General features: G+C 36.3%; 1 long non-coding RNA gene across 1 annotated transcript in view; it reads right to left on the bottom strand.

The window, feature by feature from the left end:
- Positions 1–2,762: 2,762 nt before the first annotated feature.
- Positions 2,763–12,498, bottom strand: part of LOC106028590 (uncharacterized) — a 50,559-nt gene continuing 40,823 nt past the window's right edge. Inside the window, exons 6-7 of the long non-coding RNA XR_001202215.3 lie at positions 6,861–6,938; positions 2,763–6,468 (exon numbers count right to left, since the gene is read on the bottom strand). This is a non-coding gene — a long non-coding RNA (uncharacterized LOC106028590). The remainder of the gene's footprint in view (positions 6,469–6,860; positions 6,939–12,498) is intronic.

Here is a 12,498-nt window from a genome sequence, read left to right as displayed (position 1 = left end):
GGGATTATGTCACAGGGAGAAAGATGCTTGGGAAATCTGTATTGGAGAATAAAAGCATAAAACTAGGCTTAAATCTTGACTTTATCACACGTTAGCCACATGACTAACCACTTGCTCTCTCTGTTTCCTGTTTCCCTATTTTTATAAGATATTAACACAAGTCTTCAGAATGTTGCTTTAAGATGAAAAGAGACTAAAAACTGTAGTGCTCTTCATACAGATTTAGGTACTTTGTATTATAAATTCACTTGGATTTTATATTATACTAATCTGAAGCAATCAGGATATTATGAAAATTGACTAATTACCTTTAACTCAAATATTTTATTGTACGTGAATAAGCCAGGATTTTTTTAAAAAGGACAATTTAATCAAGACAAAAGAGCTAAGTAGTCTTAGAGACAGAACTGTGAGTCTTTTAACTTCAAACCAATATTATTTCATTAGTACCATGCTCATATATATTAACACTACACGTGTATATCCCCGATTTCTGAATGGGTCTGTTCTCATAGCTTGTTCCTCACTAAAGGGACAAGTTCCCGAATTGTGTTAACCACTCCATGAAGTAAAATAGCTTTCATAGATTGTGCCTGACCCTGTGATCTGACACCTGTTTCGTCATCTGACCCCTAAGATCACATGTGCATGTTCTAGATGAAGCTGCTTTGTATTTCTTGTAGTCAGTCGCTGGCTGCTCAATGCTGGGCTGAATGACACAGTTGAAATTTATTTATTGGTGCCATCTTTACAGTTTAGTGAGATCTTTTAATCTCTACCCATCAGTCATCACTGACAAATGAAGAACCACAACGAGATAGCTTTGTATACTCCGGATTATTCTCCCAGGATATATCTCAGTGGATTAGGCAGTCCCTGATCTTTCACAGGGTGGCAGAAGTTCTTAGGTTAAAGAGTAAGCTAGAGTATATGAAGTTTTATCCAAATATTTCAAGGAAAAAGACAGACACTATGGTAACTACTATTAAGTCGGGTTATATGGTGGTGAAGTACTAGGTTGCTGAAACAGTCATGCTTTGACCTCTATTGTTATATTGTTATGTCCTGTTTTATCTCAGTCTCCCCCTTATTCTTTTAAAAAAATTATTTTGTCATTTCTTATGTTTGTCTTAATTAAGGGAAAAAATTTTAAAAATTTAGGATATATAAATAGTAACTCTTTTTGATTTCCTATTAACTTGTTTTGAAGTCCTGTAATACTCCCACGATCTTGTTTTGACTGATTAGACTCTGTTCCATTCTGTATGATAGTATCAAGTTTGAGGATATAGGCAACTACTTTGAAGGCAATAAGATTCACTAAGATGCCCACTCTGGTTTGACTATTGTCTTCTTTGGAAGTCCTGTAATGTTTACAATGCCTAAGTTTTATTGGTCTTGTTCTCTACTGTTTTGTCCAACTTTATAATATCTAATGAGATAGACAATTCTTTTTAAGGAAACAAAAGACAACGTTGATAACCATTGTTGATAACCTTGTACTCTGTTCTACACCATGTGCTATGTCTATCCTTGGTTTTGACTGACAGCTTTGTTTTGCCATATTTGACTGTATTCTCTCCCCCCCAAAAAAAGTATTAAGCACTAAGGAGTAATAAAATCCAAAATGTGTAAATTTTGTTGTAAAAAAGAGAGGGGAAAAAAAAAGAGCTCTAACGGATATAACAGCAAGTGTGTTTAGGGGTGTTAAATAGCTGACTATATCAATGTTTTTGGATCATTGAACACAGCTGTTTGCAGTCTCCCTGTTTGAATGTCCACCTTGTATTCTTTGATACTGTGATTTGAGCAACTATTTTCAAGATGATAATATGTAATCTATTAACAGGTGATTTCTTACTGTTATGTTTTTTTTTGTAGTTCTGTATTACGTGTACCCTTACACTGCTTTGTTTTGTTTTGTGTTTTTCTCTTTTTCCTCTTAAATAAAATAAAAAAAAAAGATTTTCATACTCAAAGGAGCTAAGGTGTTTGTACTGTTGCAGAAGAACAACATGAAAGACCCATTGACATTTTCCAGTGTATGCTTGTTCTACTGATTTGTATATTTTATTTTTCAATAAAAGTTATTGTTTATTAGCTCCTCAAAAAAAAAAAAAAGAAAAGAAATTAGGGGCTGGGGATTTAGCTCAGCGGCATAAGCACCTGCCTTGCAAGCCTGTGGTCATGAGTTCCATCCCTGATACCAGTAAAAAGACAAAAAAAAAAAAAAAAAAAAAAGTAAGAAATTTTCAGTGGCAGGGAAACCTGGGGAAGTTGGACTTCTGCCTTTCCGTGGTCATCTTTGTAAGATCAGAAGTCCCAGATACCAAGAAGCTTAGGCCCCAGGCCCATCAGAGAAGCTGGGTAGGCAGAAGAAAACTATCCCACTTCTGAGGAAGGGAAAGCTCAACTCTGAGAATCTTTGGTCACTTATTCCCTGGGAAGGTATGAATGGCTTCTTCCTCAGCAGTTTCCTGCTAACTTATTTCTGCCTGGAGTCTTAGGGCTATATTAACTATGAGGATTAACCATTTTTACTTCAAACTAAAACCCATTGCTCCAGTGTCGGCAACGGCTTTATACCTTATGCAGGAAGTCATTTGAGTATTTATGCAAGGTCCTTAAGATGAATTTGCCATCCTAGCCACCAGAGGGAAAATTAAGTTCTTCATTATACAATAGTTTGTGAGGTTTTAAGCTCTAGAGTGTCTTGGTTACATTTTTCTTGTCGTTGAGATGAAATACCTGATGCCCAAAGATAGGGGAGGAAAAGTTTATTTCTCACACGTTGAAGGTTTCAGTCCATATTCAGTTGGCTCCAGACAGCAGGGTGGCATGGCAGCACTACTGTAAACAGCAATTGTGAACCAAGAAGAGAGAAAGACACACCTTCTTCTCCAGCACATAATATCCTGGTTCCACCCCTGGGTAGGTGAAACACTCATGCCACCAATCAAAGCACTAGACAATGAACCAATCACAAACAATAGACTTCATCACGTGCATAATTGCAAGAGGCTTGAGGGCTACTTTTATAAACCATGACAGAGAGGTCTTCATTGTTGCTATTATTAATAATAAACTTCCTAAGGATTAGCATCTGCTTTAGTGACACTGAAGATGAGAATTACTCTGTGCTTCAAGCCTCTTTCTGATTCAGATGTATATGAGCCTTTGTTTACAATTATCCATCCAATTAACAGCATTTCATTTGTTTGTTAATGTGTCCCAAGGCACAGCTTCAACCCTGAATTCTCTTTAATGCCAATATTGTGCTTAAAACCGTGCATCAGGCATTTCAGGATAAATATCTGAAAGTAACCTGCCACCACCTAAATCTAGCATATTTCACATTAAATTTGTATTTTCTCCAAGCATTTCATATCATATCATAAAGTAGCTACTAAATGAATACTAGAGGACACATCCATAAAGCTCTTCCTGTTGGTCTTCATATTAACATTCATATTTCCATCATCCCCCAAGTTTACAAGCCTCAAACATGTTGTTTTATTTGATTCCACCCTTTCTGTGAACCCTGAAGTCCAATCAATCACCAGTTTGTCAAATAATTCTTTGAGACACATCTATCTTTGTCAACAAACAGATTTAAGTGTCTTATTATTTTGCAATTTTTATTGAACTTTTTGTCCTGAATTTCTCTTTCACTTTAATCTATCTTTTTAATTAATCTCTAGTTGCTATCTATACCTTTGACTGAGGATTTCTTATTTCTCCAGTGTTGAAATGCACTAGAAAGTGTGTTAAGGTCTGAGAAATGAGTTTTTTAGACTGTATTACAGGAACCCATGGGAAACCCTGAGAAGGCACCGGGAGGCCAGCGAAGCTCTCTGGGCTCTCACACCCACTTCCGCAAGATGTGATTCTTTTTCCCTTACTTGCATATTGTCATCTATAATAGTTTACTTTAAAATTTTCTACACTGACAAAAACAATTTTGAAAATCCCCAGCTTGGGCACAAAAGATAAAATCCTAAGCCTGATATTTAAGACTTTCTCAATCTAGCCCCATACATATTTGCAATTACAGCACATTTTATTTCTCTTCAAGTTGAGTTTTCTCATTGACTCTCTTCATAAATCTTAGGTGCGCCCATCTTTTCCTATCAACACATTGTACTGAAATATTACCTATCTGTGATTGTCAGTAGTTCTCTGATTCCCAGGCTAGTTCTGCTTCTCTATCCTTTCAGTATAAGAAAGAATTGTATTTCTTAGGATCATGCCTACAATTCAGGGCAATGACTTTTGAGTATAAGTGACATGGGTCACTTGCAGAGCAAAGCATCAGTTGCCAGTTTTAGACCCTTTGAAAATCTGCTTTCTCTCTCATGCTGGGACTGGCAAGACTTCAGTGAGTGGTTCCACCATCACCCTTGGTCCTAGATTGAGTATGAAACTCTGGGGAACCACCAAAGATAGAATGAATGACACCCAAATACTTTTTACTCTAAGTCACTGACATTGTAAGATTTTACTGAGTCATTGTGATGTTTCCTAAATGGTATATTTCATTCAAAAATGGACTAAATCATTTTCAATATTATTAAAGAAAAAACTTTATTATGTACTCTGAATTCACTGCTTCTGCTTTCCAGTGCATTGGTTTCTGTGCTATATCAAGTGCTATATCAAGCCACCCCAGAGGATTCCAAGAATGTTTAAAATTACTCATGCTTACAGCATTTGTATCAATAGCCTGCTCCACAGTGATTTTTATAAACATGGACACCTGTGTTTTATATAAATCATAAAGTCTTCAACATGAATACGCCTTAGTATAGATCAGAGCAGAAGGAATATTTTACTGTGTGCTTCTCTCCCAGGCCCAAAGTATTTGTTCCAAGTGGAATTTCTTCAAATTAAGTTCAAAGACTTTGTGAAACAAAAGTAATCTCATAAAGATGAAAACATTTACGGACTCGAGATTACTTATGTGTGGGTAAAGGAGAAGACAAAGCATCTCCAAGGCTACTGGTAGATATTTTTCATTCACCACTGTCCCTTCATACTTCCCTACCTATAAAATTCTGACTCAAGAACAAAGCAAAGATCTTTTGAAGGTCCACAAAAAGATGAAGTTGAAATAGTGACCTCACTTTGATATACCTCATACTTCTCTCCTCTGCAAAGTCCAAGATTTTGTCAACTTCAACTTCATTCTGCCATGTAGTTCCCAAGTGTCCAGCTCAAGGATGCTTAACAAGCAGCCATTTATGGACTAATGATGTTGTTTTCAGTTCCCTTTTGGGTACAAACTCACTTTTCTGAGCACATCAGTCATAGCATAAAATTAGAAACTGCCCAGAACTCATAAAAGGAGAACATAATGACTAATACTGATTTTTATAATTATACCAGGTATTTGTTTAAGCATTTTGCATGTGTTAATTTAGTGTAGTATGCTGCTTACTAGAGATGTCTGGGCACGGCTGCCAAACCTGAATCCTTCTTTAATTACTACCTATGTGACCTTGGCAGTCACCACTTAGCATGCAGTTCTTCTTTACCTCCAAAATAAGGTGATGATTATGACTGTGTTTGCCTCAGAGGGCTGTTGTGAGATTTAAAGAAACTAACCTATACATAGGTGTAAAACCCACAGGACAGATCTCATATGCTGTTTGATTTCATGATAGGGGCCCAGAATAAAGGATCTGAAGGGTCTATGATCTAATGGATGTTGCAGATGTGAAATACAACAGCAAACATTTCTGCATCTTGAGTGAAGCTTGTTGGGGTGGCTCATCATCTTCTGTGGAGGTGAAGGACTAGGTTCCTGACAGAGGTTCCTGTGTCTGACTGTTGCTGCTGCTGTTTTTCATTAGAGAGTTCTTAGCTCACACAAAGGGTAACGATAATATACTTTGCAGCTCAGGGCCTTTCATCCTAGACATTTATGAAATGTAATAACAACTCTCTGAGCATTCATTTCTCACCAATATAGCCCAAGCCATCCCTGGATAACCCTTTAAGGAAATGCCCCAATGCAGTTAAACAAGACAAGAACCAGGACAAATACAATTCTCCAGAGAGGAAGAGACAATGTACATCTGACCTGCTAGAATTGCTTTTAGAGCATAAGCAAACGTTAGGATGGAAAAGATTACACTGTTTGGAAGATGTGAGCTCTAAAATCCTGATAAGAGATACTCCCAGTGTGCTGCGCCATCCAGAGCCATGGGCAGAGCCTATAAATGTTTCCTCTCTTAGAACGTCCCCAGGAAGTAAGTCAAAAGTGAGAAGCCCAGTTTGGACAGTGAGTTTGCAGGTTTGGTGCGTGCAAATGTAAGGATGGCAACCTTCCAAAGGCTCGCTTGCAGAGCAGGGAGGAAGAGAGAGTCATCTCTGCCCTGCCAAGGGCTCTGCTCAGATGCTTCCTTTTTCTAACTTGACTGCCAAGAAGGTGCATGAGGCACGCTCTGAAGGGTGAATGATTGTCCTCTTCATTAATTCAGGTAGTTTGCAGAAGGAAAAAACAGAAAATAGTTAGTTTTTTAACAGTGTATTTTTACTGGTAAGTTTAACTATTATCACATTGAAAATTAGTATAAAAATCAATATTGCTGATTTATAGCTTAACATTTCCAATTCCTATTCCTTGTTAATTTTTTCCAAAGTCACATTTAGAAACAATTCATACATGAATATAACATGATATATTTAATCTCCTCCAATGTTTAAATAATTAGGTTGCCTCTAAGATTTCTTAAAACTACAGAAGGCAATTATAAACATATCTGATCACATATTTTTATCATTATTTATTTTTATTTGATATAGGTTCCTGATAGACATACTAAGTTAAGTGGACTGAGTATTTTAAGGTTACTTACATATATTTCTTATTTCAAAAGTAAGTATTTGCTTGTACCACTGAATATGAAAGAAGTTAGCTTGTCCAATTCTCCTATCTTTAAGGAGGGAAGAAAAAAAGAAAGGGAGAAAGAAATTGATGAAGAAAACAGGGTAAATCAAATAGTTGAAAATTCATCCACATAGAACAAAAGCATGCATTGTATAATGTCACAAAACTTCAACCACACTGTGAATTTTATTATAATTGAGGGCAAGTAGGAAATCAATGAAATTGGCGACATTCAAAGAAGCTTTAAAAAGCAGCTAGTCTGAAATTGAACTTGGAAGCACAGTTAGTATTTATTCAAATAGATAAAAAGAAAAACATAGGCATACCTGGGGAATGGAAAAAGCTTGGACAGAGATAAGACGCCAAAAAGAGCAAGAAAAATTTGGGAGTTTTTTTGTTTTGTTTTGTTTTGTTTTTCCCCAATGAACATTCATTTCCACATCAATTCAAGAAATGTTTACTTAACACATATTGGATACCTGGCAGAGTTCTAGGCGCTGAAACTGCAAGGATGAATAACATACCTCTGGTTTCCAAACGAAATAGCTTCCTAACTGGCTCTTCTGTTTCCAAGCTTAACATACCCCTATCCATCACTGACACAGTCATCAAAGTATCCTCCAAACTATAAAACTGTTTGTATTACACTTGGTTTTAATCCACAGATCATTTTTATAGAATTGGGAAACTTCAGTGGCTTTGCAATGCTTTAGGATAAAATCCAAAGATCTTAATGGGGTTTTCATGGCTTTTTTCCACCTGGAGGCCTCCTGCCTCTAACATCTTGCTTCTCTCTTTTCCATTCCAGAAATAATGTTTCTTTCAGTTTTTTTTCTTTGAACTGATCAAATCCAAACTCTTCACACAATGTCTAGACTCCTTGAATTCACCAACGCTGTTTCATTGAAATAGTTTCCTTTGGCCCCCATGAAATAGTCATGCCATTTTCATGTAGCTAATTTCTGTTCACCTTCTAGCTGCCACTTTCGTGAAGGCTGAATTAGATTTTCCTGCTATGTATTCTCAAAGTAACTTCTGTTTCCCCTGGCATAGCTCTGACCATATTCTATTTGCATATTTTATTTCTCTTAGCTTCCCCAACACTATAGCCTCTATAAATATCCAAAATTTGTCCTTCATGATCACCTCTAATTTCCTAGCATTGAATTCCACACATAGTATTTTCTCAATAAGTATTTTCTGAAATATTTCCAAGTGAATTTCTTTGAGGTAGTGCTGTCAACTCAAAATTTGAAGGTTTAGAATACTGAAATATGGGGTCAAACAGAGCTAGCGTGGCTTCTAAACAAAACAAAAGTGAGGGTCAGAAATTGAAAGTTTATAAGTCAATATAATGATCTATTCAGTTTCAGTAGATCAGGTATCTGCAAATTCCAACAAAGAGAAAAGATCCAACTAGGTGATGTTAGAGTAAGATTTAGATCCATGGGCCATCTCCATCTTTCTAGCTGAATGACTTTTGCACATTAGGTACATCTCTAAACGTAGGTCCCTTATACTGTAAACAGAGAGGCTAGTGGTTTTCTCCCAAGGTCATGGAAAAGAGTTAAGGAGCTCAAATGTGGAGAGCACTGAATATAGTATCCACACAGCCCTCACATTCACTAAATGTTTATTTTTTGTCTTCCTATTTCTTCCTGTCTATCCATGAGAAAGTTTGGACAAGTCACTTGTTACTGGGTTTTAATGACCCTCACTGCAAAAGTAAAGTACTGGGAAAAGCTAGTCATTGACTTAAATAGTCAAACTCAATCATTACCAAGAGAACTTTGACTAAAAACCTTTAAGGTAGATGGGGAAGCCAATTTATTTATAAAGTTTCCAAGGAGATTGATTGTACGATAGTCAGTACAGCTCAGAACTGTAGACAAATGTGTTGGAAATGTTAATCTTTTCAAGGTCTAACAGGCAAGAGTTTCACTTTTCCTCTGTTTCTCACAAAGAAAATGATTATTCAATCAATTAGAATATGACTCACCCGGCTGGCACTTTTTATCTACCAGCTAAATGGGCATCAATGTGTGTGTGTGTGTGTGTGTGTGTGTGTGTGTGTGTGTGTTATGTTTGTGTGTGTGCTGGAAGGAGGAGAAAGCAGAAACATGGAAAATGTCCTGTCTCCCTCACCACTTTCTATCCTAACTGGTATAAATCAGTGCCCCAGCCTTTTTTGGCATGAATGAAACTACAGCAAACAATGAAACCACAGGACTATCGAATACTGACTCGCTCCTGGAAAATGTGCTTAAAATAGGGACAAAGTGACAATGTCCTTTATTCTTCCAATGTTATTGCATCAACCTTAATCGCATTGGCCAATGATCATTGCACTATTAAACAAATACCGGACTGTGATCATTGTGAACTTTCAGGACCAGGAAAGGTTAGCAGAGACAAAATCAAAAGCAATCCAGAGCTCAGTTGTTAATCTAAGAGAAAACGTGAATAGAACCAAAGCACATAAAGGAAAAAAAGTTGGATACTTGACTTCTTTATAAACAGAAAACACAAATAGCTGAATGGGACACAAAAACAATTCAAAGCCTATGAAAAACTTACAGCTCAAATTTTTCAAAATTGTAGAGTAAATATTTTCAGTAATTCTGTAAACATTTCTTGAGCCTCTTCTACAGGCCAGATGTCACATAATAAATTGTGGATAAAACAAAAGTAAGACTTGGTCCGTGCTTTAAGGAACTTTCAGTTTATGAAATAAAGAAACTTTAAAGAATAGTCACTAAGGACCACTTTGTTTTAATCTTATGCATGATATATCTGCAAATCTATTTAACAATTTTACATTGCATATTATTATTCTACTGAGGTTAAGGCAGTTCTAACAGCTTACCCAATATTCAGGCCTAATATAAGGCAAGTTGAACTGCTACTTTATTAATAATAGATGACCTACTAAAAACATCACTTATTATACAGAAAATATTTGCAAACATTTTTGTCTAGGGAATAACTATGCTTTAAGCATTTGTCAAAGAAATAACTTCATTATCAAACATCAGACCTGGTAAGTTTCCCTGTGACATCCCAGAATCTTACTGGTTAGTGGAGTTTTAAGGGCAACATCTCTAATTCTCAAAATAACATTTTCATTTCAGTTTAACCCTACAGTGAGTGAGTCATTTCCAGCCACATAAATGTCTTCTTCCTTCTTTTCAAGATAGAATAAGTGAAGAACTTTCATCTTATTCACATTCACATGTTGGGTAAAACAACAGACTTGAAAGAGTCCTGTAGAATCCTAGCAGGACTTTGATGGTCAAAGAGTCATGCCAAAAAAGGCTGGGGCACCATGAACAAAATTCACCCAGTGGCTGCACACACAGCAATCCACATATTTTCTTTCTCCATTTACCAGCAACAACAACAAAAAGACATCCCAAAACTAACAATCTATCTAGACTAATAACTGGACAACCAAGAATTCACTATTCCTCCAAAGCCACTTTAAAATTCTTATTATCAGACCTGGAAAGAAGTAGAAATAATTTTCATGTCTGATTGAAATCAGGCTTCCTGATTCTCCTGAATTTCCGTGTTTAACTATTCATTCCACAAAAACAATCTCTGTTCCCTCTCTCTGCGTGGCCTAGAAAGTTTCAGACTTTATTGTCTCAATTTAGTGTCCCCCTTGAAGTAACCTGTCATCACTGAACTTTCAATACATGAATTCCAACCATTCTCCTGCCCCCAAATTAACTGACCATGTCTCTCTGTTGTGACTTGTATTACATTGTTGCTACTAAACTTGAAAAGGTTGACTTTCACTTACTGGCATCATTGGACAGGTTGAAAATCATATTCACACTAATTAGCACACGAGTTTCTAGATTTTAAGTATGCCAGGTGAAGGGAGATGTAAGGGGTAGGAGAGAGGGAAATGGAAGGCTCAGGAAGGGAAAGAAGTTAAAGAGAGGGATTACTGAGCGGTTAACCAGAAGAATCATTTCTGTTCTTTCTTACTAGTTCCTCTTTTCCTCTTCTTTCAAAAAAGTAGAAATATGACAGATTGAGAAATGTTGGGAGGCACTAGATTATCCCTGGCCTTGCCACCAATGGCAGTCCAGTCTAGTGTATTCCCATCTATTATATAAATGGACAAGAGAAACTAAGGCTATGTGTGTAAAGTTCTAAACTAAGCTTTACTCTTACAGCAAAAAAATAGAAAATCATCTTTTAATATATATATCCTTTTAGCATATATATATGTATTAAATGATTTCTGTCCTCCAATAAATAAAAAGGGCTTTTTAAGAAAAACAAATGCCTCTCCAAACTCCCCATCCCAACAGATTCCTGCATCACCTGCTTTCTTCTGTCCTCCATAAAGCTCAGTGGATGGCAGAACCAGTATCTAGCTAGCATGCTAAGACATATCAAAAGCAAACAGTATATCTCCGTTTTAAACTGTGTCTCTGCTTTCTCTGTCCTCCTCACACCTCCTCTGCTTCCTCACTGCTGTAAATAGCCCTGTCCTAAATGAACCTTTCAGGCTAGTCTGATGGTAACGGAGAAATGTTTATCTTGGAGTGTAGAGATAATTGACAATTAGAAAAGAGGATGCTTTTAGCTCCCGGTCAGGGCACTGCACTCCTTGACAAAGTGCTCTTTTCTTTGAAGCAGGGAGGACTGCTGAGTGACTCAGGCAGGGATGTGTGCATGTTTATACTTGGAGCTACCAGAGAAAAGCACTGGAGCTTTCTGGTGCAGAGTTCCCTACCGGCTGGCTCCAGGAAATATCAGTAACTCATAGAAGACATAATCAAATGGTTCTAGCCTCTCCTAAGAAGAATTCTCAAATTGTTATCCTTGCTGTGTTAGTTGACAGGGATGATGTATAGAATAGAACCCAGAATGACCTCCAGCTCTTGTGTTCTCTGTCCCCATGGAAAGATGCTCTAGACAACACTGACTTTCTTTTGACTCTAATTTGAAAAGTGAGGGCATTTTTGCAAAATTGTACCTCATTTTAATTTTTAAAAATTATCACAACACTTTATCTCAAGTGTGTTTTGTTCTATTATGAAGATATTTTTATTTTATGGTTTTGCTCTCTTGTTTATTTTGCTGATTTTTTATTAATTTATTTTCCTATCCTTGAAATACATGTATCATTACTCTTCAATAAGGACATCTATTCTGTGTTTACTAAGTTTTCTTTAAGTATTTATATCATCTTAAAAGTAAGTATATTTTATATAAATGCATATATTTTCAATTTTTAGGAGTTTTTACATTATGCATATGTTTCTTATTTTATTCCCTTACTCTGTTTTTCAAAACCATTCATGGTATTGTGTTTGCATCTAATCTATTATTTGCAACTGCATTCAGTAATATACATGTACTCCATCATATTTCTCCCATGGTCTGTCTTTTTATGTGTTCCCTCAAAATCAGGTGTTGGAAACTTAGATCTCAAAGCCACAGTGGTGGAAGGTAGGGACTAGATGAGAAATAAATAGGATATGAAGCCCAAATGAATAAATTAAAATTGTTATCACAGAAGGATTTATCATAAAAATTGCTTCACTTTCTATTATGAGTAGGTTTATTATAAAAGAGATAATTTA

This window comes from Cavia porcellus, unplaced genomic scaffold (assembly GCF_034190915.1).
Source record: "Cavia porcellus strain 051 isolate PalLab524CR breed Dunkin Hartley unplaced genomic scaffold, mCavPor4.1 scaffold_20, whole genome shotgun sequence".
NCBI lineage: Eukaryota > Metazoa > Chordata > Mammalia > Rodentia > Caviidae > Cavia > Cavia porcellus.
The sequence above is the reverse complement of the archived record's forward strand: the minus strand, read 5'-3'. Positions and strand labels throughout refer to the sequence as shown.